Source organism: Oncorhynchus mykiss, chromosome 4 (genome assembly GCF_057628025.1).
Source record: "Oncorhynchus mykiss isolate SJ-2025 chromosome 4, ASM5762802v1, whole genome shotgun sequence".
Lineage (NCBI taxonomy): Eukaryota > Metazoa > Chordata > Actinopteri > Salmoniformes > Salmonidae > Oncorhynchus > Oncorhynchus mykiss.
The window spans coordinates 71253246-71280025 of record NC_143025.1 but is presented as its reverse complement, the minus strand read 5'-3'; the positions used below and the strand labels follow the sequence as shown (position 1 = coordinate 71280025).

The window sequence follows — 26780 nt, the reverse complement described above, 5'->3', positions numbered from 1 at the left end:
TACTGTTAGCTATCTAGCTAATGTTAGCTGGCTGGCTCGCTAGCTAACAGTACGTGTATGATCTGTGAAGTAATATTATTCATATCTCAGAGACATTTGCATTGCTAGTTAATATAACCTAATGTTAGCTAGCTAGCTAATGTTGAACCTGGTGGTTAAACACCTGCAGATTCATGCAGGGTAATAACATTATGAGTTGGTATTATGGTTAATTGTTTAGCTAGCTGGCTACATGTCTAAACAAAAGACTCCACTATACAAGAATGTTCATGATGTCAATGTAACAAATGTCGATAGACGTAGCTGGTAAATTTGCTCTGGCTATCTACTCCATTTTCAGAACACTCTCATCTGAGTGTGCCATAGAGCAGAATATCTGACGAATTTACACTCAACACCCGTTGAATATGGCCGGTGTCTATAAACGTTGGCAAAAAACACCAATAAATTGTTGACAGCAGCACAGTTAGTCACCAACGCTCTGGATAACATAAAAACAGCATAACCAGCCCTGCTAGGGTGAGTAAAATGGTCAGAGTGAGCTGTCATAATGTCACATGTCTCAAGTTGAGGGAGCGTGCAACTGGCATAATGACTGCAGGAATGTCCACTAGAGCTTTTGCCAAATAATTGAATGTTAAACTTCTTGGGACACTACCGTTCCACCTGGCCAACATCCGGTGAAATTGCAGAGCACCATATTCAAATGACAAAAATCGTAATGTTAAACATGAATGAAAATACAAGTGTTATACATCAGTTAAGCTTAACTTCTTGTTAATCTAGACGCTTTGTCAGATTTCAAAAAGGCTTTATGGCGAAAGCACACCATGAGATTATCTGAGGACAGCTCCCCGCTCACAAAAGCATTACATACATTTCCAACCAAACAGAGGCAGAAAGTCAGAAATAGCGATAAAATAAATCACTTACCTTTGAACATCTTCATCTGGTTGCAATCACAAGGGTCCCAGCAACATAACAAATGGTCCTTTTATTCGATAAAGTCCTTTATATCCTAAAAAAGTACGTTTCATTGACGTGCTTGACTCAGTAATTCACCGGTTTCCTCCGTTCAAAATGCAAACAATCGAATTCCGTAAATTACTAATAAACTTCTTTCAAACATATCAAACAACATTCCTAATCAATCCTCAGGTGCCCTAATATGTAAATAAATGATTAAATGTAATACGGAGAATACCAGAGATAAATAATGAAGTGCACGCACTCACCGGAATGCGCAACAAACACTGCAGCCAAAATGGGAGCCACTTAGAAAAAATACAAATTCTAGCTCATTTTTCAAATAACAAGCCTGAAACTCTTTCTAAAGACTGTACATCTAGTGGAAGCTGCAATTTGGGAGGTCTTCCTTTTATATTCCCATTGACACCCATGGTAATCAAGGGTGAGCTGAAAGAAAAACATTTCTGGATGGATTGTACTCAGATTTTTGCCTGCCATATCAGTTCTGTTATACTCAGACATTATTTTAACAGTTTTGGAAACTTTAGAGTGTTTTCTATCTGATACTATCAATTATATGCATATCCTAGTTTCTGGGCCTGAGTAACAGGCAGTTTCCTTTGGGCACCTTATTCATCCAAACTTCCGAATACTGCCCACTAGCCCGAAGAAGTTCATTTCTCTACCATAAGCCACCTCCAATGTCATTTAAGCGAATTTGGCAGTACCTTCAACCGCAGACCACAACTGCAGACCACGTTGTAAATAGAGTGCCCCATTGTGGTGGTGGGGTTATGGCATGGGCAAGCATAAGCTACGGACAACAAACAGAATTGCATTTTATCAATGGCAATTTGAATACACAGAGATACCGTGATGAGATCCTGAGGCCCATTGTTGTGCCTGTCATCCGCTGCTATCACCTCATGTTTCAGCATGATAATGCACAGCCCCAAGTTGCAGGAATCTGTACACAATTCCTAGTAGCTGAACATTTCCCAGTTCCTCCATGGCCTGCATACTCACCAGGCATGTCACACATTGAGTATGTTTGGCATGCTCTGGATCGACGTGCACGACAGCGCATTCTAGTTCCCGACAATATCCAGAAAATTCGCAAAGCCATCGAAAAGGAGTGGGACAACGTTCCACGGGCCACAATTAACAGCCTGATCAACTCTATGCGAAGGAGATGTGCCGCGCTGCATGAGGCAAATGGTTGTCACAACAAATACTGACTGGTTTCCTGATCCACGCCCTACTTTTTTGTAAGGTATCTGTGACCAACAGATGTATATCTGTATTCCCAGTCATGTGAAATCCATGGAATAGGGTCTAATTAATATATTTCAATTGAATGACTTCCTTATATGAACTGTAACTCAGTAAAATCATTGAAATTGTTGCATGTTGCGTTTATATATTTTTTCAGTATAAGTTCTGCCTCCACAGACCTTCTCCAGCTGTTCCTGGGTCTTCCTGGTTTCCCTTTTCCCTGTGGGTTCCAGGATAGAGCTTGTCTGGTCGTGTTGGTGGGTGGTTTTCTGAAGGTGTTCCCGATCCATCCCCGTTTCCTGAGTTTTATTTGAGTGTATACACACACACACTTACTCTACATACTCATACAAACACACCTTGAACAAACAAAACAAGTTCAAATCAGGCTATTATCTCAGTGATATAAATTAATGATGAGTGCACAACTTATGCCATTAATTTATGCAGAGAAAAGTACCAAAAGAGTCTAGTTCTCTCTCTCTCCCTATCTCTCAGGGTTATTCCAGAAGAGATCTGTGGCTAAGCTCCCCATCTCTCTGCTTTGTGACTCAGTGGAGTGCGTCAGTGACCAGATTTACATGAGCACAGTATTCCGGAGAGTAGCTAATATCCTGTTTAAGGTCTTATTCAGTATAAATTGTTAACATACACGTTTGATATATCGCTCACGAGAGTCCATGTATCCATGAATAAACAGAATATTCCTAATTTAAATTAATATGGGTTGAATGGAATAGTAACTGAAAACTGGACACTGACTGTAGGCCGATATAATATGAACTCCTGCAGAATTATGCATTTCTTGCAGTAAAATTAAAATAACAAATGTTAATTTTGGCTCGGAAACAGAAGTGGATAAATATGATTTCTTTCAGCATCTCTTGAGAAAATGCAAGTGTAATGTGTTATCTTTGACACTGATATGCATGCAGACAGTATTTGAACCAAATAAAATATGCGCCCCAGACGAACTGAAGTATTATCAGAAACGTGCTTCTATGTGTTTCATCATTTTTTAGCTTTTCTTAATGTTTACAGAACAACGAGAACAACATTTTAAATAGAACCATAAGGAAACCTGTAGGAAACGTTATGCTGAAGTACTGAAATTCCCACAAAAGAACACTGTCACGATCGTCATAATAACTGGACGAAAGTGCAGCGTGATCTGGTTCGACATCTTTTATTACTATGTGAAACTCAAAACAAAACAAAATAAAATAAATAAACGAACAAACGAAAAGTGAAGAAAATGCAGTGCACACATGCACTACACAAAAACAAGATCCCACAAAGCACAAAGGGGCAATGGCTACCTAAATATGATCCCTAATCAGAGACAACGATAAACAGCTGCATCTGATTGAGACCATTACCAAGCCAACATAGAAATATAATTACCTAGATGACCCACCCTAGTCACACCCCGACCTAACCAACATAGAGAATAAAAAGCTCTATGGTCAGGGCGTGACACTGTTTCTTAATGTTCTCTGAACTATTTAAGAATGTTCCCAATGTAAAACCAGTTGGAGAACTTTCCTAGAACATTACCAAAATTGAAATTAAATTTAACCATGTTAGAACTTTTAGGAAACGTTCTGTTAATTAAAGTAATGAAATACTAAGAAAACTTGTCAAGTTCCTTAAATGGGCTGAGAATGTTCCAAAGCCAAGCAACTCTCCTGCACCATTCCCAAAAGGTTGTGGGAAGGTTGTATGCAAAATAACCATAGGACAACCACGTTCTAACCAAACTCTAAGAAACATATGGTTCTCAAAACGTTATGTGCTAGCTGGGAATTGTTTAGCTGGTTTGAAGCTTGGTATTGAATGGGGCTTATCTGTCATAAAACTTGAAGAGGAGCAGTTAATCTCTCGTCAACTCTCAACCAGGAACGACTGGCATGCATGTTGTTGATGTTAGTTCTGTACTCCCTGTTCACCCACAACTGCGTGGCCATTCACGCCTCCAACTCAATTATCAAGTTTGCAGACGACACAACAGTAGTGGGCTTGATCACTAACAATGACGAGCCAGCCTACATGAAGGACGTGAGGGCACTCAGAGTGTAGTGTCAGGAAAACAACCTCTCACTCAATGTCAACAAAACAAAGGAGATGATCGTGGACTTCAGGAAACAGCAGAGGGAGCACCCCCCTAGACACATCGAAGGGACAGCAGTTGAGAAGGTGGAAAGTTTTATGTTCCTGGGCATACACATCACAGACAAACTGAAATGGTCCACCCATGCAGACAGTGTGGTGAAGAAGGCGCAACAGTACCTCGTCTACCTCAGGATGCTGAAGAAATTTGGCACGTCACTCAAAACCCTGACAAACCTTTACAGATGCACAATCGAGGGCATCCTGTTGTGCTGTATCACAGCCTGATATGGCAACTGCACCGCTCTCAACTGCAAGGCTCTCCAGAGGGTGGTGCGGTCTGCACAACGCATTACCTGCCCTCCATGACACCTACAGTACCCGATGTCACAGGAAGGCCAAAAAGATAATCAAGGACAACAACCACCCAAGCCACTGCCTGTTCACACCTCTTTCATCCAGAAGGCGAGGTCAGCCACACCCCTCCCCATCTCTACAACAACTTTGTCAATATGACTTGGCTATGATAATTGACCAGCCAATGTTATACCTAGAAGTTTAGCTTCCTCTGCTTGTTCAATGGTCACACCCTTTATGTACAACTCCAGTTGAGGTTTAAGTCTTAGAGAATGTTTTGAACCAAATACAATGCTTTTAGCTTATAGTTTATCGTTAATCCCCATTCTGACTGTAACACCTTATTTAGAATTTCAGTGTGCTTACTGGCTTTGGGCACTGACATGTAAGAGTGTGGAATCATCTGCATACATAGTCATTCTGGCTTTGTGTAAGACCAGTGGAAAATCATTTGTAAAACATAGAGAAGAGTAATGGCCCAAGGCAACTGCCCTGAGGAACACTGCACTGTATATGTCTGATGTTAAAGCAGCTTGCATTGACCAAATTCAAAAGAGCAATTCTTCTCTTTCATTATCATATCTTTATGAAAAAATATGATTGTTCACTGTTCAATGTTGTGATTTCAATTCTGAGTTTTCCCACTTTACTAGTGAAATAGTCATTGAAATGATTGGTACTATCAAAAGGTTTTGTTATAAATGACCCATCAACTAATGTTAAAGTTTCCTAGTAGACCACACATACTCAGACTGTGTTCTGTAATGGGGTGCTCTCGTTAAAAGCATGTCTGAGTAGTCAACACCACAGATGGCTGATATAGGGGAGATAAGACACTTAACAGCACTCTCTCTCTCTCTTCCTCTCACTCTTTCTCTCAGATTTACAACCCTACCCTGAGGGAGAGAGAGTTGATTATATGTCGCCGGTGTCTGGCAGCCAGACAGAGGAACTGAAGAGGACAGTAATTCAATGAGAGAGAGACAGGGAGAGAGCAACTGATAGAAGGGGCAGAGAAAGTTGTGTAATAGGGAGAAAGTGAAAGGGTGAGAAGATGGAGAAAGGGGTAAAACCAGAGAGATACACAAGGCAAACCGATAGAGACAGCATCTTTTTGGAATTTGGCTGATAGACAAAGAGAGGGGGAACAGGGAGTGAGAGAGGCAGAAGGGATACAAGAAATAAAGGTTGTGCAATTTGGGCAGGCAGACAGTGGGAGAGGAAGTGAGACTAATTAGATGTGTGAGAATTGGAGAGTGTGACGTGAATGATACTGTATCCCTTTATCTGAAATGACATCAATGATGTAGCAACACTGCAGAACTACAGTACTCTGACTCAAAACATCCAACATTGGCCCACCTCAGCCAATGCATTTTGAACAGGCAAAGTTAAGGATGCTACAAGCATAACTTTCCATCATCACGCCGACACCACAGATCTATGGGGACTGGGTGTCAAACTTATCTGTCAACACCAGATATCAACCTCCTCATAACCTTGCTGTGACCCCTCACCCTGTCCACATAAATAACCCTCCAACAGGGTCAGAGTTCCAACCTGTCTTTGCCACTTTCTTAGAATCTCTCCTTCTTTGATTTACTTCTGTAGTATTATACCCACAGCTTCATCCTCGAACAAAAACAGCGTATCCAGCTTTTTTCTAAATAGCTCTGTATAAATTAAAGTGGTTAGGGCATATGTGAGGTGTATTGTGTCACTTTCAGCAAACTCCCCAGTGAGTATGCCCACCTAGCAAGACTCTGCACCTCGTAAAGCAGTCTGTCAGGCTTTGAGGAAAGCTGGCTCCCTGGGCGGTTGTAGGGTTTCATTGCCAGGCTGTATTTTTTTTTAACGAGGCAAGTCAGTTAAGAACAAATTCTTATTTACAATGACGGCTTACCCCGGCCAAACCCCGACTGTAGCCTCAGTCACACCACAATGAGCTATGCTAACACAGACAGGGCAAATTAGTGGCCTGAAAGACAATACACACCACACACTGCTCATACGCTCACATATCACACAAAGATCTGTGCTAATACACATACACTATGATTCAAAAGTTTGGGGTCACTTATAAATGTCCTTGTTTTTGAAAGAAAAGCTCATTTTTGATCAGAAATACAGTGTAGACATTGTTAATGTTGTACATGTTGTAAACGGCTGATTTCTTATGGAATATCTACAGAGGCGTACAGAGGCCCATTATCAGCAACCATCACTCCTGTGTTCCAATGGCACATTGTATTAGCTAATCCAAGTTTATCATTTTAAAAGGCTAATTGATCATTAGAAAACCTTTTTGCAATTAAGTTAGCACAGCTGAAAACTGTTGTGCTGATTAAAGAAGCAATAAAACTGGCCTTCTTTAGACTAGTTGAGTATCTGGAGCATCAGCATTTGTGGGTTCAATTACAGGCTCAAATGGCCAGAAACAAAGAAGTTTCTTCTGAAACTCGTCAGTCTGTTCTGAGAAGTGAAGGCTATTCCATGCGAGAAATTGCCAAGAAACTGAAGATCTGGTACAACACTGTGTACTACTCCCTTCACAGAACAGCGCAAACTGGCTCTAACCAGAATAGAAATAGGAGTGGGAGGCCCCAGTGCACAACTGAGCAAGAGGACAAGTACATTAGAGTATCTAGTTTGAGAAACATACACCTCACAAATCCTCAATTGGCAGCTTCATTAAATAGTTCCCGCAAAACACCAGTCTCAATGTCAACAGTGAAGAGGCGATTCCGGGATACTGGCCTTTTAGGCAGAGTTGCAAAGAAAAAGCCATATCTCAGACTGGCCAATAAAAAGAAAGATTAAGATGGGCAAAAGAACACAGACACTAGACAGTGGAAAACTGGAAAAAAAAGTGAGGCTATAATTGCGGCAAATGGAGGATTCTCTGGCGAAAGCAAAAGTTTGAAGGACACAATTATAATTTAAATTAAAAATCATTATTTATAACCTTGTCAACATCCTCACTATAATTCCTATTCAAAAGACATTTCTAAGTGACCCCAAACTTTTTCATGGTAGTGTATACTTCTCTCGCTGGTCATCTGATAGGGAACAAACTAGTAGTGTCAGAAGGTGGGTGAGATTGTTGGCTTCTACTTAGCGGGTCATTTTTGCGCAATTTCTAGCTAGCCACTATTTGTAACTGTTACATGTGTGTCAGCCTGTCAGTCACTATCTGTCCTCGTGCAGGTGTTATTTATATGTGCCTTCAAAATCAATGTCCCACAAGCGGTGGGACTTAAATCATTACACAAAGGCGAGTATTCGTTGGGCTTTTAAGTTGAATAACAAATACGTTTTTCAAAACTTTACTATCGCAAATTCTTTATGTGATCTGAGCATGATTCCGCTGGCCTTATTGAATCAGGTCGCGGGCCGGGGTCGGCCTTTGCCCAGGCCTGCTCTAGGAGGATACTTTCTATCTCTCTCGCTCTTTCATTTTTCAGTTTTCCTAGGGATATATGTATGTGGTACAAATTACAGCATTCCACACAGAAGTCAAGTAAGGCCTCCATAAAAATGTCTTCAGAAAAATATTTTTCACCAGTTATGTGTTATAGAATGTCAGGCACAAAACTGCTCTCTCATATTCAGAGAATAACTTCCTTTCTCTACTAGTGAGCCTAACCATTTTCCAGTCAGTAGATCAAAACCTATTGCAGCATCACTTTTTTTTATGGGAAACCTCATTGGTTTTTACTTCCTTCATAGTAATCAAATGTTGCAGTAAGTGAATCACTGGAAATCAAACCACTCAAACCACCAGATAAATAACTCTCTCTCCTTCCCTCTCTCACAGGACATCAGTAAATCGACTATGTCAGGGGGTTGGTCCATTATTCCTATGGGGGTCAATGGGTCAGGCTCCTTAACCATGCTAATGGATCGGTTCACTGGAGCAAGGAGGTGGGTGTGTCTAGTCTATGAGAAGGATGTGATTAGAGTAGGAGGTGAGCATAGAACTAGAACAAGAAAATACTTCTTTTTTTTCACTAAATGTAATCCATAGAAGGGTCCTTTGGAGGAAGGATTGTTGACATATTTTTGACATGTGTCTTAAAGCACAATTGAGAAATAATTAATGAGTGAAAATCTAAAAATATATACTTTTTTTGTTCTAGTTTGATGAGGAATCACCGTAGAGCAACTAGAGAAGCAATGATCTCCTAAGCAAAATTGATTGTCCATATTCTACATGTTACAGTGGCTTGCGAAGGTATTCACCCCCCTTCACATTTTTCCTATTTTGTGCATTACAACCTGGAATTAAAATGGATTTTTGGGGTGTTTGTATCATTTGATTTACACAACATGCCTACCACTTTGAAGATGCAAAATATTTTTTTACTGTGAAACAAACAAGAAATTAGACAAAAAAACTGAAAACTTGAGCATGCATAACTATTCACCCCCCAAAGCCAATGCTTTATAGAGCCACCTTTTGCAGCAATTACAGCTGCAAGTCTCTTGAGGTACGTCTCTATAAGCTTGCCACATCTAGCCACTGGGATTTTTGCCCATTCTTCAAGGCAAAACTGCTCCAGCTCCTTCAAGTTGGATGGGTTCCGTTGGCGTACAGCAATCTTTAAGTCTTACCACATATTCTCAATTGGATTAAGGTCTGGGCTTTGACTAGGCCATTCCAAGACAATTATATCTTTCACATTAAACCACTTGAGTGTTGCTTTAGCAGTATGCTTAGGGTCATTGTCCTGCTGGAAGGTGAACCTCCGTCCCAGTCTCAAATCTCTGGAAGACTGAAACAGGTTTCCCTCAAGAATTTCCCTGTATTTAGCACCATCCATCATTCCTTCAATTCTTACCAGTTTCCCAGGCCCTGCCGATGAAAAACATTCCCACAGCATGATCTGCCACCACCATGCTTCACTGTGGGGATGGTTTTCTTAGGGTGATGAGAGGTGTTGGGTTTGTGCCAGATGTAGAGTTTTCCTTGATGGTCAAAAAGCTAAAATTTAGTCTCATCTGACCAGAGTACCTTCTTCCATATGTTTGAGGAGTCTCCAACATGTCTGTTGGAAAACACCAAATGTGTTTGCTTATTTTTTTTTTTAAAGCAATGGCTTTTTTTCTGGCCACTCTTCCGTAAAGCCCAGCAATGTGGAGTGTACAGCTTACTGGTCCCATGGACAGATACTCCAATCTCCGCTGTGGAGCTTTGCAGCTCCTTCATGATTGTCTTTGGTCTCTTTGCTGCCTCTGATTAATGCCCTCCTTGCCAGGTGATTGAGTTTTGGTGGGTGGCCCTCTCTTGGCAGGTTTGTTGTGGTGCCATATTCTTTCCATTTTTTAATAATAGATTTACTGGTGCTCCGTGGGATGTTCAAAGTTTATAACCCAACCCTGATCTGTACTTCCTCAAAACTTTGTCCCTTACCTATTTGGAGAGCTCCTTGGTGTGCGTGGTGCCCCTTGCTTAGTGGTGTTCCAGACTCTGGGGCCTGTCAGAACAGGTGTATAAATACTGAGTTCATATGACAGATCATGTGACACTTAGATTGTACACAGGTGGACTTTATTTAACTAATTATGTCACTTCTGAAGGTAATTGGTTGCATCAGATCTTATTTAGGGGCTTCATAGCAAAGGAATACATATGAACACATATGCACGCATTGCTTTTCAGTTTTTTATTTGTACGAATGTTTTTAAATAAGTTTTTTTTTCATTTCACTTCACCAATTTGGACTATTTTGTGTATGTCCATTGCATGAAATCCAAATAAAAAAAACCCATTAAATTACAGGTTGTAATGCAACAAAATAGGAAAAACGCCAAGGGGGATAAATTATTTTGCAAGGCACTGTATATTTCTATGTAAGCCATACTGTTGCCTGTGTCCCATATATGGGTTTTTAGGCCAGGGGAAACAAACAAGGAGTAGTTGGTGACTTTTGTACTAAGATGTTACACTGACTTTGTATTTGTTGTTGTTGTTTTTGTCTCACTGCTTTGCTTTATCTTGGCCAGATCGCAGTTGTAAATGAGAACTTGTTCTCAACTAGCCTACCTGGTTAAATAAAGGTGAAATAAAAAATGTAAATAAAATATCTCTAAAGCATACAAACAAAGCAACATATACCACCCAATGCCCCATTTATAACTGCTACTAACATGGGTCCTTTGTCCTAATCTTGTCTACATTCTGATTCTGCCCATATTTCCAGAAATGTGTCTACACTTGGTATTAAAATGTTTCTGTTATCCATCCACTGTGGCCAGATTACATATTGACGTAATCAGTCAATGGTGCCACTTGTCAATGATTTTAGAGGGTGGAAAATGATTTAAATGGTTTCTCTATCCAGATCTGTACAATGCGTGTCTGACTACCCCTGGGGGTGGGCAGGATAATCTGATCACAGACAGATCACAATGTGTCTTTTAATTGTTTAAACCTGTCTAGAAATCTGGGCCACAATCAGATTGTGGACAAGTTCTGGACAAAGGACCCAAGTTAGAACTAGGTTTAAATGGGGCTTCTGTGTGTAACAGGAGGAGAGAGCTAGTGTGTGTACACCAAGGTGTTAGCAGTTAGTGGTAGATGTTGGAATTCTCTCCCTCCAAAGTGAAGCTCTTAATGAAGTGTGTCCATGTCCACAATGGGGGAATGCCGTCTAAAAGAGGATTAAATTCCCTTATTGTCGTGTGTGTGTGTGTGTGTGTGTGTGTGTGTGTGTGTGTGTGTGTGTGTGTGTGTGTGTGTGTGTATTTATGTGTGGTGTGTGTATTTACTTGCGTGCATGTATATGTTGTGTGTGTGAATAGAGAGGGAGAGTAGCCGATAGCCTACAAGTCACCAATTGGACCTTGTTTGTACTTGTCCTAATCAATTAGGCTTGGCATTACATTAAAGACAACCAAGGCAGGGGAGAGTGACTCATTGTCAATGACACTGCACCAACAGATGAATGAGATTACCCATATACAGTGCCTTCAGAAAGTATTCAGAACCTTTGACTTTTTCATAATTTAGTTTTATTCTAAAATGGATTAAATAAAAACATTTAGTCAGCAATCTACACACAATACCCCATAATGACAAAGTGAAAACAGGTTTTTTGAAATTGCAGCAATTTATAAAAAACAGAAATACCTTATTTACATAAGTATTCAGATCCTTTGCTATGAAACTCGAAATTGGGCTTAGGTGCATCCTGTTTCCATTGATAAGATATTTTCCTGTGGTAAATGCAATTGATTGGACATGATTTAGAAAGGCATATAACTGTCTATAAAAGTTCCCACAGTTGACAGTACATGTCACAGCAAAAACCTATCCATGAGGTCGAAGGAATTGTCCGCAGAGCTCAGAGACAGGATTGTGTCAAATTAAATCAAATGCCATTGGTCACATACACATGTTTAGCAGATGTTATTGTGGGTGGAGCAAAATGCTTTTGTTTCTAGCTTCAACAGTGCAGTAATATCTTGCAAGTAATATCTAACAATTTCACAACAATACACACCATACTAAGTAAAGGAATGAAATGAAGAATATATAAATATATGGATGAGCACAGATCTGGGGAAGGGTAACAAAACAGCATTGAAGGTCCCCAAGAACACAGTGCCCTGTATCATTCTTAAATGAAATAAGTTTGGAACTGTCACGTTGGTATAAAGGGATCGGGAGACAGGCACAGGAATCCATAATAAGGGTTATTATTGACCCAAAATACAGTGTGTCATGGAAAGGCATGGGGACGAAGACCAAACAAACACGTATACAAAACACAGGGTTGAATCCCAAACAGAAGAGCGAGGAGTACCTCGAATAAATACACCGGTGCAAGACCCGGAACATACACAATGCACAATGATCCCACACGGGACGAAACACATAATCATCTGCACAATATAAGCGGCACGAAAGCCAAAACAATACCGCACAGGTACTCACACGACCAATGGACATTGTAACAATAATCGACAGGACAATGGTGAACAAACGGCACACTTATACAATTACTAATCAATGGGAAAAAGGACCAGGTATGCCTAATGACACAGTTCCGGAGGGATCTGTGACAGGAACCATCAAGACTCATCCAAGAGCTGGCCGCCCAACCAAACTGAACAATCAGGGGAGAAGGGCCTTGGTCTTGGAGGTGACCAAAAACCTGATGGTCACTCTGACAGAGCTCTAGAGTTCCTCTGTGGAGGTTGGAGAACCTTCCAGAGGACAACCATCTCTGTAGCACTCCAACCAAGCCTTTATGGTAGAGTGGCCAGACGGAAGCCACTCCTCAGTAATTGGCACATGACAGCCAACTTGGAGTTTGCCAAAAAGGTACCTAAAGGTCTCTCAGACCATAAGAAACAAGATTCTCTGGTCTGATGAAACCAAGATTGAAGTCTTTGGCCTGAATGCCAAGCGTCACATCTGGAGGAAAACTGGTACCATGCCTATGGTGAAGCACGGTGGTGGTAGAATCATTTTTCAGAGGCAGGGACTGGAAGACTCGTCAGGATCAAGGCAAAGATGAATGGAGCAAAGTACAGAGAGATCCTTGATTTAAACTTACTCCAGAGCACTCAGGACCTAAGACTGGGGCGATGGTTCACCTTCCAACAGGACAACAACCCTTAACACACAGCCAAGTCAATGCAGGGGTAGCTTCGGGACAGGTCTCTGAATGTCCTTGAATGGCCCAGTCAGAGCCCGGAATTGAACCCGATCGAACATTTCTGGAGAGACCTGAAAATAGCTGTGCAGCAACACTACCCATCCAACCTGACAGAGCTTGAGAGGATCTGCAGTGAAGAATGGGGAAAACTCTCCAAATACAGGTCTGCCAAGCTTGTAGCTGTTACGTTCGTTGTTTGAAGGATTGGACCAAGTTGCAGCGTGGTAGGCAAACATCTTACTTTTATTAAAATGAAACCGAAAAACAACAAAATATCAAACGAACGTAAAGTTCTGCAGGCTACACAGCAACTATACAAAATCAAGATAACACAAACTAAGGTGGGAAAAAAGGCTGCCTAAGTATGATCCCCAATTAGAGACAACGATAGACTCTGATTGGGAACCATACCCGGCCAACAAAGAGATAGGAAAACTAGAAGGCCCACCCAAATTACACCCCGACCTAACCAAATAGAGAAATAAAAAGGCTCTCTAAGGTCAGGGCGTGACAGTAGCATCATACCCAAGAAGACTCAAGGCTGTAGTTCCTGCCAAAGCTGTACTGGGTAAAGGGTCTGAACAGTTATGTAAATGTGATATTTATGTTGCTTAAGTTTTTTTAAACGTGCTAAAATGGATTAAAACCTGTTTTTGCTTTGTCATTATGGGTTATTGTGTGTAGATTGATGAGGGAAAAAAACAAGTTAATACATTTTAGACTAAGGCTGTAACTTAACAAATTCTTTCCGAAAGCACTATACCAGTAGGATTCACATAGACCTAACATAGGGATTAACCTCTACTGGCGTGTACCAAGTAATGTTTCATTCACAATTTCTGGCTAACTAATTGAGTGGTGACATGTTCATTCATAGTTGTGGGGTGCTCTATAGTTAAATGACAGATCCAGTGCTAAGTGCAGGATGTATGACAGTGTGTTTATGGTTGTGCGGCAGAACTTCTTGCTGTGAGGGAGAAGTGGTGTGTCATTAACAGCTAAAACAGAGCCATGTAAGAAGGAGGAAAGTGGCAATATCACATTTTCTCCCTCTTGTATGTGTGCGTGTGTGCATGCCTGCATGTTTGTCAGTCCCAGTGCTGTCAAGCGGCACAATGTAAATAAAGGTCTAATTGGAGACATCCCTCTCTAACCGAGCATTTATGCCGCTCAAACATTTGGCAGATCTTATTGTGTTCAGGCGTGCCCGTGCCCCTTTGTCTGTGTTTTGGACTGTTGCCTGCATGTCTGTGTGTGTGTGTATGCGGTGCTTATGAGCATTAGTGTGTGTGTGTGTGTGTTTTAATCTCACACGCAGGAATACATTGAATGGTTTTCTCTAGACAGGGGGGGGGGGGGGTATATATTACCTGCCTCTCTCACTACCTGGTACATTTCTATGACTTTGATAAGAATGAATTTCAGCTTTCATAGCATAGCCCACGCCTATTCAAATTCAAAGCTGAATACAGAATAAACATGTTCAAACAACACACAGAGTATGTAAACCCAATACAGCAATACTGTTACTACAACAGCACTTCAGTTTTACAATCTGTTATGACATTAAACTGTACATCGACCCAAGACCAGGGTTATTGCAGTGTTTCATGTTATAAAGTTTATAGTCAAATATATAAACATGGTTTTTATGGTGAAATGGCTGCCAGTGTTGCATTGTAAGGGCAAGGTGCTTTCAATGGCAGTTAAGTAAATATTTGTAGAATGAGTTCAACGAGGATTAGCATGCTTCAAAAGAGCTTACAGTATGACACTATACTTTGCCTTTTTCCTCATCAATCTATACACAATAAACCCAGAATGACAAAGCAAAAAAATAAATGTATACATTTTTGCAAATGTATTAAAAAAAAGAAACTGAAATATCACATTTGCATAAGTATTCAGACGCTTTACTCAGTACTTTGTTGAAGCACCTTTGGCAGCGATTACAGCATTGAGTCTACTTGGGTATGACGCTACAAGCGTAGCACACCTGTATTTGGGGAGTTTCTCCCATTCTTCTCTGCAAATCCTCTCAGGCTCTGTCAGGTTGAATGGGGAGCGTTGCTGCACAGCTATTTTCAGGTCTCTCAGAAAATGTTTGATCGGGTTCAAGTCCGGGCTCTGGCTGGGCCACTCGAACATTCAGAGACTTGTCCCGAAGCCACTCCTGCTTTGTCTTGGCTGTGTGCTTTGGGTCGTTGTCTTGTTGGAAGGTGAACCTTCACCCCAGTCTGAGGTCCTGAGAGATCTGGAGTAGGTTTTCATCAAGGATTTGCTCCATTCATCTTTGCCTCGATCCTGATTAGTCCTCCAGTATTGTATTTATTTTGCTGTGTGTGTGTGTGTGTGTGTGTGTGTGTGTGTGTGTGTGTGTGTGTGTGTGTGTGTGTGTGTGTGTGTGTGTGTGTGTGTGTGTGTGTGTGTGAGCACACGTGTCTGTGCCAATGTTTGTATTGTCAAAGTTTGTGTCCCTGGCTCTGCCGCTGAAAAACACCCCCACAGAATGGTGCTGCCATCACAGTGCTTTACTGTAGGGATGGTGCCAGGTTTCCTCCATACCTGATGCTTGGCATTCAGGCCAAAGAGAATCTTGTTTCTCATGGTCTGAGAGTCTTAAAGTGCCTTTTGGCAAACTCCAAGCGGGCTGTCATGTGCCTTTTATTGAGGAGTGGCTTCCGTCTGGCCACTCTACCATAAAGGCCTATTTGATGGAGTGCTGCAGAGATGGTTGTCCTTCTGAAAGTTTCTCCCATCTCCAAAGAGGAACTTTAGAGCTCTGTCAGAGTGACCATCAGGTTATTGGTCACCTCCCTGACCAAGGCCCTTCTCCCCGATTGCTCAGTTTGGCTGGGTGGCCCGCTCTAGGAAGAGTCTTGGTGGTTCCAAACTTCTTCCATTTTAGAATGATGGAGGGACTGTGTTCTTGGGACCTTAAATGCGGCAGAAATGTTTTGGTACCCTTCCCCAGATCTGTGCCTCGACACAATCCTGTCGCAGAGCTCTACAGACAATTATTTTGACCTCGTGGCTTGGTTTTTGCTCTGACATGTACCATCAACTGTGGGACCTTATATAGACAGGTGTGTGCCTTTCCAATCATGTCCAATCAATTGAATTGACCACCGGTGGACTCCAATCAAGTTGTATAAACATCTCAAGGATGGTCAATAGAAACAAGATGCACCTGAGCTCAATTTTGATTCTCATAGCGAAGGTTCTGAGTAATTATGTAAATAAAGCATTTCTGTTTTTATTTTTAATACATTTGTAAATATTTCTCAAAACCTGTTTTCACTTTGTCATTATGGGGTATTGTGTGTAGATTGATGAGGGGGAAAAAATATTTGATCCATGTTAGAATAAGGCTGTAATGTAACAAATGTGGAAAAAGTCAAGGGATTCTGAATACTTTCCAAAGGCACTGTAAAAACCATTATATTCATTCAATTGTAAACAAAAAGAATTTCAGTTAACATTAGAAGGGCCAGGAGTTGTTCTTGACCAGGTGAGAGTCTATAACTAGAGTCCAGTTTTTCTCCTCGATTAAATTAATTGAAATGGAATTGTACCCAACTCTGAATGTAATTGAGTTTACTTTTGAGAACGAAGGTCATTGACTACAGGTCTAGGGTCAGTTTGTAAGTCAACCATTGAGTCCACCATAAGAGAGATTCAAGGTTAGGAACCAGTTGTTAAAACTCAGATACATTATCTGGACTGTATCTGAGGTCAAACCTGGAAATGGCTAATAGCATATTTGTGGTGAAGGGTACCGATAAGGTGTGTGTGTTCATGTGTGTGTGTTTTTTTGTGTTTTTTTTTTACTATTCTTGTGGGGACCAGGGGCTGGATTCACAAAACCTTCTTAAGAACACATTTCTTCTGAAGCACAATTTTTTCCATAACTCTAAAATTGATAAGGAACTTACGAAAAGTTGCTATTCTTCAAAAAAGTTATTGAAAATGTTCTTACATTTTTTCCTATGTTTTTTCTTAAGAAAATAGTTCAGAATAAATTAGATTCTTAAAAAAGGGTTTCTTAATTCGAAGATAGCTAAACCCTTGTCTTAAACTAGTGGAAGTGAGAAAATAAGCGAATGAAAGCAGTAAACATGTTTAATTGACTCACAAACTTCATATGAATGTTTCAGTATTGCTTTTTTATTTTCTTGAGAAGCTTTTAAAGTTTTGTGTAAGATATATATTTTTAATCTGGTCCCTGAAGTCCTCACAAGGATAGCAAAACAAGGAAAATTAAGACAAGAGGGGACATTTTGCCGATCCCCATAAGGTTTAACTTCCTGCTCTGTCTGCATATTGCAAGTCCGTCCGGTCTGGACAGGGTGGGAGAACATTGAGCGGTTATTTGCCTGAGGGATCAATGGAGGTCGAGAGCTCAGAGGGGTCACATGCGATGGTTCAATGAGAGGAAGACGGCAATGAGAGGAAGACAAGTGTTGATAAAGTGCTGATGGTAAACAAGTAGAAAATAATAACAACAATAATAATAATAAAGCATGCAAGCTGGATCAATAAATTAATAGATACATCTTTGAATAAGCAAATAATGTAGCAAATGATGGAAAATCATATCAAGGGATAAAGGGATTTAGGCATTAAGAGTTGGTTGTAAAAATAAGTGTTAATCTAAGAACATTTACTGAAAATAAAAGACAAAACAAGACAAGGCGAAAAAGAAATTAAATCTGAACATCCTCCTCATGTTGCTATCCCCTCTGGCTCTCCTAATTTGGCCCCCACCAACCCTTATAGGTCAAGGCTGTATACTATTCCTTACCAATCAAACCATGTTTGGGCAATCCACCTGGATTCAGCCACTCTTCTCTGGAATAAGGCACAGAAGGCTATCATCTCCAGATCTGTGATGTGGGGTGGGTTTGAAAGTGTTTGACTGGGAGTGTAGGAACATTTGGGTTCTTCAGATTGGGGTTTCTGAGGTAGGCTGATACAGGTCTGAAGTCCTGGAGTGGGGGAATGTACACTGAGTATCCCAAACATAAGGTTCACTTTCCTAATATTGAGTAGCACCCCTGCCTTTTGCCCTCTGAACAGCCTCAATATGTCAGGCCATAGACTCTACAAGGTGTCGAAAGCTTTCCACAGGGATGCTGGCCCATGTTGTCTCCAATACTTCCCATAGCTGTGTCAAGTTATGATCCACACAGGAAACTGTTGACTGTGAAAAAGCCAGAAACATTGCACTTATTGACACAAACCGGTGCACTTGCCACCTACTGCCATACCCTGTTCAAAGGCGCTTAAATATTTTGTCACCCTCTGAATGGCACACATACACAAACCATGTCTCAATTGTCTCAAGGCTTAAAAATCCTTATTTAACCTGTCTCCTACACTTCATCTACACTGATTGAAATGGATTCAACAAGTTACAAGGGATCATAGCTTCACCTGGATTCCTCTGGTCAGTCTTTGTCATAGAATGAGCAGGTATTCTTAATGTTTTGCGTATGTTGTGTGTGGGTGAATGTATCTTTGAGTTTTGTGTGAAGGAGTTTGTGTTTGAGAAGGTGCTGATGAGGGGCATAATCTGGAGTTCTGTCTCTGTTGGGGGGATGGGGACAGGTGTGTATCAACTGAAAATGTAATAAAATGGCAGTAATGTAATAGCTGCTAATAATGTAATAACGTGTGATTTTATAATGTAAGAAGTGCTGATAATGTAATAAATTGCCAATAATGTAACACATGCTGAACGCATAACGTAATAACATTTTGCACATAACGTAATAATTGTTACATTACGTGTTCACTATTACATTATGAAGTGGGTCTTTTTTTGTTCATGAATAGTGTAATAACTTTAACCATTCATGTCATATTCACTCTCTCTTTTTTTTCGTGCATATCAAGTGTCCTGCTTCAATAATTGCAGACAACACACCAAACCAAATTCCTGAATCCTAGCTCTAAACCTGACTGTAGCAGTAATATCAAGACTTTCAAATGACACACTTGACACGCCAATACACAGCCACAATTCCAGTCAGTAAGTGAATCACCAAGTCAGTGAGTCATTCCGTCAGTGAATCAGTCCATTAGTGAGTCTGTCTGTCTGTAAGAATTACGGAACGAGAGGGAGAGAAAGTGTGTTTGTGAGTGCGTGTGCTTTTGCATGCTGAATTGTTTTAGGAAACTACTACTAAAATCTCAACTGATATGCAATATTTTTTATAGATATAACCTTGCAAACTGAAATGAATCATTAGGACGTCCCCGAAACATCTCAAAATGGTCACCTAAAGTTGTAAGGACGTTCTGTCATGGTCCCCTGGAGGTTTTTGTGTAGTTCACGTCCCCGGCTTGTTCCAGGGACGTCAACTGAGGGTCGACACCTGATGGTCATAAAGAAACGTTCTCCCCAAAAAATGAATTAGCACATTCTACCATTGACACGCACAGCCTAGTTTCATTAAACATCACCCCTTGGTACTGTTGACAAGGCCCTGATGGGTGAACCACTGATCCATTCATAGCTCTCTGGCAATGTTCGGGACACACACCCAAACAAACAGTGCTTCTAAAGGGACCTATTAGGATTGTCACTGTATGTTCTTAGGACATCCCCTGTTTTCTGGGAACACAGTTGTAGACTGAACTGAACCATACCAGAGAGAGGGAGGTGAAACAAGAGCCATACTAGATCTCTGCCCAAAATCTGTCCAAGTTAAGCAGATCCTTAATTATTAAGCAGGTGAAGAGTTTTTTTGTATGGGGGGACAGTGTGAGTGTTACAGATAGACTTTTGCAGACAAAAACTCTTAACAACCAAATAATAAACTTTGGAACAATATTCATAAGATAGGAATGTTATTAATGGTCCGTGGGGATCTAAAGAATAATCCTGTCATATGGTTTATTATTTTGTGACGTCATTAAGGATGGTATGACAAAGTAACTGTAACTTTGAAAGTGTAAGCGTCCTATGTATCACTTTTACATCTAAATGTGGTTTAAAATATATGATTAAACATGAGAATACTTTTGTGAAGATATCAATGTGATTTTAGCCTTCTAAATTAGATAATTGTTTATCATACAAACTTGTGCCCAGTCAGAAGCCACGCATAAGTGAGCTCAGAGCTTATGTCAGCATGATGGAATGCCCTTTTTGCCAGAGTGCTTAAAAGGACTTGCTAAGAATGAACATACAGACCAAGCAGACGGACGGTGTAAACCGGATCTCACAAATGGTTAAAAATACAAGACCAAAAAGACGTAAGGCTGTGGTCCACACGTTGAAATGGTTGGAAACTTTTTACTGAGACCAGACAGCGTGGGGCGGTGACTACACGGTTGAAAATTGTTTAAACTCTATAGACCAGCCAATGTACAGAATGGTTAGAAGCTTTGAAATTCTCAACACGAGTGAAGAAGGTAAAGACAAGATCAGAACATTCACAGTCTGCAGCTGTGCATGAAAAAGTTATCCTTGACACGAGGGGGGAAGGAAGAAAATCCCCTCTGATACAACCGTTGGTACGTCTGAAGTATCTATTCTAACGAACACTCCAAGACCAGAGAAGCTCTACAACTAAGAAGGACATTGTGACCTCTGGTGAACAACCAGAGCTTACATCAAGCCACTACCCATAGACGGATCTATTAGTTTCAAAAGAGAGAAGATAGAGAAAGACAGCTACGGGTAAATACAAACTGCATTTCTAATCGGAATGAGCGGTGGTTAGGGTGCTAAGTATTCTGGTTACTGTGAGCGTAGTTTCCAAATGTATGTACAGCGCAGTAGGTAGCTTAGCAGTTAGAGCGTTGGGCCAGTTATCGAAAGGTTGCAGATTTGAATCCCCGAGCTGACAAATAAAAAGTCTGTTGTTCTGCCCCTGAACAAGGCAGTTAACCCACTGTCCCCGGTAGGCCGTCATTGTAAATAAGAATTTGTTCTTAACTGACTAAATAAAGGTAAAAACTATATAATGTATGATACGTTAACCTGTTTACGATATTGGTTCCCAATTGGGAATCAACCCTCCCACGTGCAGCTGAAACGGTGGCGCATGGAACGCAAAAATATTCTTAAAAATATTTAACCTCCACACATTAACAAGTCCAATAGCTCAAATGAAAGATAAACATCTTGTTCATTTAGCCAGCAAGTCAGATTTCTAAAATGTTTTACGGCGAAAACATAGCACATATATATGTAAAACCACCACCAGACACAGCTCATTTCAATAGCCAAAACATGCAATCAACAAACGCAGGATTAAAAAATAAATCGCTCACTAACCTTTTGAAAATCTTCATCAGATGACAGTAATATGACATATTACACAGTACATATTTTTTTTTTCAATAATATGCCATTTATATCCATAAATGTCCATTTACAGTGAGTTCACCTTCAGAAATTACTCAAAAATGCCCGCAGGAAATCTATGTAGCGCGGCAAGATAACGTAAATAGACATCATAAACTTTGACTAAATATACATGTTCTACATATAGTTAGAAAGATACACTGCTTCTTTATGCAACCGCTGTGTTAGATTTATTTTTAACGTTACAGAAATCGCACACTATTCCATATTGTGAGACAGCGCTCAGTTCCAAGCTACATTTCCACGTAATGTTGGAGTCAACAGAAACACAGATTTAAGCATAAATATTCCCTTACCTTCGATGGTCTTCGTTCAGAATGTTCTGGAAGGCTTCATACTTACCCAATACATCGTTTGGTTTCAAGTCTTGCGTCTTTGTATTAGCTACTGCTAATAACATCAGCTGAAATGCACCCAAAATGTCCTCTGGTCCGGATAAGTTGCGCATCAAAACTTCAAAATTACACATTATATGTCGACTAAACAGGTCAAACTAAGTGCAGAAGCAAGCTTTATGATGTTTTAGACGTGCAAAACAAACTTCAATTCAATCGCCCATCGTCTGCCCTTCTCTTCAGTGCTGGAAACAAAGGAATGGCTGTGACCAATTCGCGCCCATACGCACAGCCTATTCTCTCGTGGCACGCACTAATTTCACTCCCATAGGGTCAATTCTCGCGCGATTTGAACGGTTTGAAGCTCTAATGAAAGAGGACATCTAGCGGAAGAGATAGAAAGTGTCCGCAGAATCATAGCTGGTTGGGAAGGGTGGGGGCCATGACGTCAAAGTTGCTCCAACTTTCATGGCCACAAAAACTAGTTTGGAAGAATGCCTGCCCTGTGAGTTCTGCTATACTTACAGACATAATTCCAACGGTTTTAGAATCTTTAGAGTGTTTTCTATCCAATAATAATTTTTATTTGCATATATTAACAATTTTTGACAGATTTTTTTTCCAGTTTACTAGGGGTACCCAATCTCTCCAAAGGGGGCGTATGTCTGCCATATCCTCAACAGGTTTTAACTCTCTTTGTCTCTCCCTCTTATCTTTCCACTGTGTAACAAGCCATCATATCGTGTCCGTCCACTAGGGACTTTTATGTCATGTATGTGTGTATGTGTATTCTGTGTTATTATTTAGTTAGTTAGTAAGTAAATCATTTTGCCAATTTGTGTATTGCTGTTTATGATTATGCAACATTCAGAATGAGACTGATGAGGTAATAATTCATAATTGACTGTTCTTGATGTCAGAGATATCTATATATCTTCAGAATTTAAGTCAGGAGACAGTAACTCGATAAACAACTTCCCGTGGTGCCCCAAATTCCTAGTGAGTTAATTGTTACATGATTCATGTAATGATTAATTTTACCTTTATTTAACTAGGCAAGTCAGTTAAGAACAAATTCTTATTTTCAATTTAACATAGTTAAAATAATGATAGTCATCAGATTAATGATAGTCACGTCACGGCAGAGCCTTTTGTATCTAGGCTTGGAGCTCCGGTACCACTTGCCGTGCGATAGCAGTGAGAACAGTCTATGACCAGGGTGGCTGCAGTCTTTGACCATTTTTAGGGCCTTCCTCTGACACCAACTGGTATAGAGGTCCTGGATGGCAGTAAGCTTGTCCCCCGTGATGTACTACTGCTGCATCAATATGTTTTGACCATGACAGTTTATGATCCAGTATCACTCCAAGCAGTTTAGTCTCCTCAACTTGCTCAATTTCCACATTATTCATTACAAGATTTAATTGAGATTTAGGGTTAAGTGTTTAGCAAATATCCCAAATGCACCACTTTTAGTTTTTGATATATTTAGGACAAAATTATTTCTTGCCACCCATTCTTAAACTGACTGCAGCTCTTTGTTAAGTGTTGCTGGGATTTCACTTGCTGTGGTAACTGACGTGTATAGTGTTGAGTCTTCAGCAAACATAGACACACAGGCTTTACTCAGAGCCAGTGGCAGGTCATTAGTAAAGATTTTAAAAAGTATGGGGCCTAAACAGCTGCCCTGGGGAATGTCTGACTCTACCTGGATTATGTTGGAGAGGCTTCTTTAAAGAACACCCACTGTGTCCTGTTATATACGTAACTCTCGATCCACAATATAGTAGGGGATGGATGTAAAGCCATAACACACACGTTTTTCCAGCAGCAGATCATGACCGACAATGTCAAAAGCTGCATTGAAGTCTAACAAAACGGCTCCCATAATATTTGTAAGCCACAATTTTTTCCAAAGGTTTACAAATGGTTGGTAACAGGCTGATTTGTCAGCTGTTTGAGCCAGTAAAAGGTTGCTTTGCTATTCTTGAGGAGCGGAATTACTTTTACTTCCCTCCAGGCTTGAGGGCACACTTTCCTGAAGAGAGGCAAATAGGAGTAGCAATATAGTCCGCTATTATCCTCCGTAATTTTCCATCCAAGTTGTCAGATCCAGGTGGCTTGTCATTGTTGATAGACAACAATAATTGTTTCACCTCTTCCACACTCTACAGAATAATTAGGTCAGTAATGCATGGATGTTAAGGTTCAGAATTTGTTGGTGGCAAGTAATGCTTAAGTTTGCTAATCTTGACAATAAAAAGTAATTAAAGTAGTTGGCAATATCAGGGGGTTTTGTGATGAATGAGCCATCTGATTCAATTAATGATGGAGCCGAATTCGCCTTTTTGGCCAAAAAATGATTTAAGGTGCTCCCAAGCGTTTTACTATCATTTATATTTGTTTCAAAATACAGTTTCTTCTTATTTTTGTTCACACTTATTTGCCATTCCTTTTGCCTCATCCCTCTCAACCATACAGTTTTTGAATTCCTCATCAATCCACAGGGATGGAACAGTTGTACAGTAATTTTCTTCATGGCTGCATGCTTATTAGTAACAGGAATAATCCATTTCATAAATGTGTCAAGTGCAGCATCTTGTTGATCCCAATTACAGACCACAGGCTCGCAAATATTCGTCAGATGTTCAACATAGAAATCATTACAAAACGTATTGTTTGACCTCTTATACACCATATTAGGCCCAGCCTTTGGAACTTTAGTTTTACTATATTATAATCAGTACACCCGATGGATTTAGATACTGCTTTAAAGCAGATTTCTGCAGCATTAGTATAGACATGATAAGTAGATGTGGATGATTTCATTCCTTTGCTGTTTGTAAATACCCTGGTCGGTTGACTAATAACCTGAGCCAGGTTGTAGGCACTACTTACAGTTTGAAGCTTTTTCTTGAGTGGGCAGCTTGATGAAAGCCAGTCAATATTTAGGTCACCCAGAAAATATACCGCTCTGTTGATATCATACTGTACATCATCAAGCATTTCACATATATTATCCAGATACAGACTGTTAGCACTTGGGGGTCTATAGCAGCTCCCCACAAGAAGGGGCTTTAAGTGAAGCAGGTGAACCTGTAGCCATAAACAATATTACTTCAATTGCATTTGACATGAGATCCTCTCTAAGATGTATAGGAATATTACTCTGAACATCTCTTCTGAAGATGTTGAAACCATGTATTGCTACCACTGTGTCATCAAATGTATTATTTCAGTGAGTTTCACCTTTTGATCTCCACTCTGTAAGGCAAATTGGCATGGTCAAGCCGGGGATAAAGAGGAGTGAAACTATTTTTAGGATCATTAGAATTTGGCTAATCAATTGTTTGGTGCCAACAAGGAGAGTAAAACGAGCATGCCTGTGTGCATGCGTCTTTTCAAGTGTACAAGAATGGCATCGGTATGGAGAGTGTGTTTGCCACAGAGAGTTCCCGAACAACATCACACATGGGTATTAGACAACACAGAGATGTTCCCATAAGAGAGAAGATTAAATTTGGGTCAGCAAAGCTAGTCTACCCTACCCAAAGTCGTGGCAGGGGAAATACTGGGCTAGATTAAATCACAAATCAATTGAACAATAAGGGATTTATTTTCAATAAGGTATACTGAATGTACATTGTTTTACATAGGGTTTATGTGCAGTGAAAGTATTCAGACCCCTTGACTTTTTCCACATTTTGTTACTTTACAGTTTTATTATAAAATTTATTAAATTGTTTTTTTTTCCATCATCAATCTACACACAATACCCCATAATGACAAAGCAAAAACTGTTTTTTATTTTAAAAAGTGCAAATGTATTAAAAATAAAAATGTAAAATATAACATTTATATAAGTGTTCAGACCCTTTACTCAGTACTTTGTTGAAGCAGCTATGCTTTGGCAGAGACTACAGCCTCGTGACTTCTTGGGTATGATGCTACAAGCTTGGCACACTTGCATTTAGGGAGTTTCTCGCATTCTTATCTGTAGATCCTCTCAAGCTCTGTCAGCTATTTTCAGGTCTCTCCAGAGACGGGTTCTGGCTGGGCCACTCAAGGCCATTCAGAGACTTGACCTGAAGCCACTCCTAACGTTGTCTTGGCTATGTGCTTAGGCTTGTTGTCCTGTTGGGAGGTGAACATTTGCCCAAGTCTGAGGTCCTGAGCGCTCTGGAGCAGGTTTCCATCAAGGATCTCTCTGTACATTGCTCCATTCATCTTTGCCTCGATCCTGACTAGTCTCCCAGTCCCTGCTGCTGAAAAACATCCCCACAACATGATACTGCCACCACCGTGCTTCACCATAGGGATTGCGCCAGGTTTCCTCCAGATGCTTGGCATTCAGGCCAAAGAGTTAAATCTTGGTTTCATCAGACCAGAGAATCTTGTTTCTCGTGGTCTGGGTGTCTTTAGGTGCCTTTTGGCAAACTCCAAGCGGGCTGTCATGTGCCTTTTACAGAGGAGTGTCTTCCGTCTGGCCACACCAAAAAGGCCTGACTGGTGGAGTGCTGCAGAGATGGTTGTTCTCCACAGAGGAACTCTAGACCTCTGTCAGAGTTCAAGGCCCTTCTCCCCAATCGCTCAGTTTGGCTAGGCGGCCAGCACTAGGAAGAGTCTTGATGGTCCCAAACTTCTTCCATTCAAGAATGATGGAGGCCACTGTGTTTGTAATAGTGCCTG

At 40.5% G+C, this 26780-nt stretch overlaps 1 protein-coding gene across 1 annotated transcript in view; it reads right to left on the bottom strand.

The window, feature by feature from the left end:
* LOC110522328 (very long chain fatty acid elongase 4) overlaps positions 1-22235 on the bottom strand; it is a 466463-nt gene extending 444228 nt beyond the window's left edge. Inside the window, exon 1 of the mRNA XM_090232947.1 lies at positions 22099-22235. The gene's annotated coding sequence lies outside the window, so the exon portion shown is untranslated. The remainder of the gene's footprint in view (positions 1-22098) is intronic.
* Positions 22236-26780: the final 4545 nt, after the last annotated feature.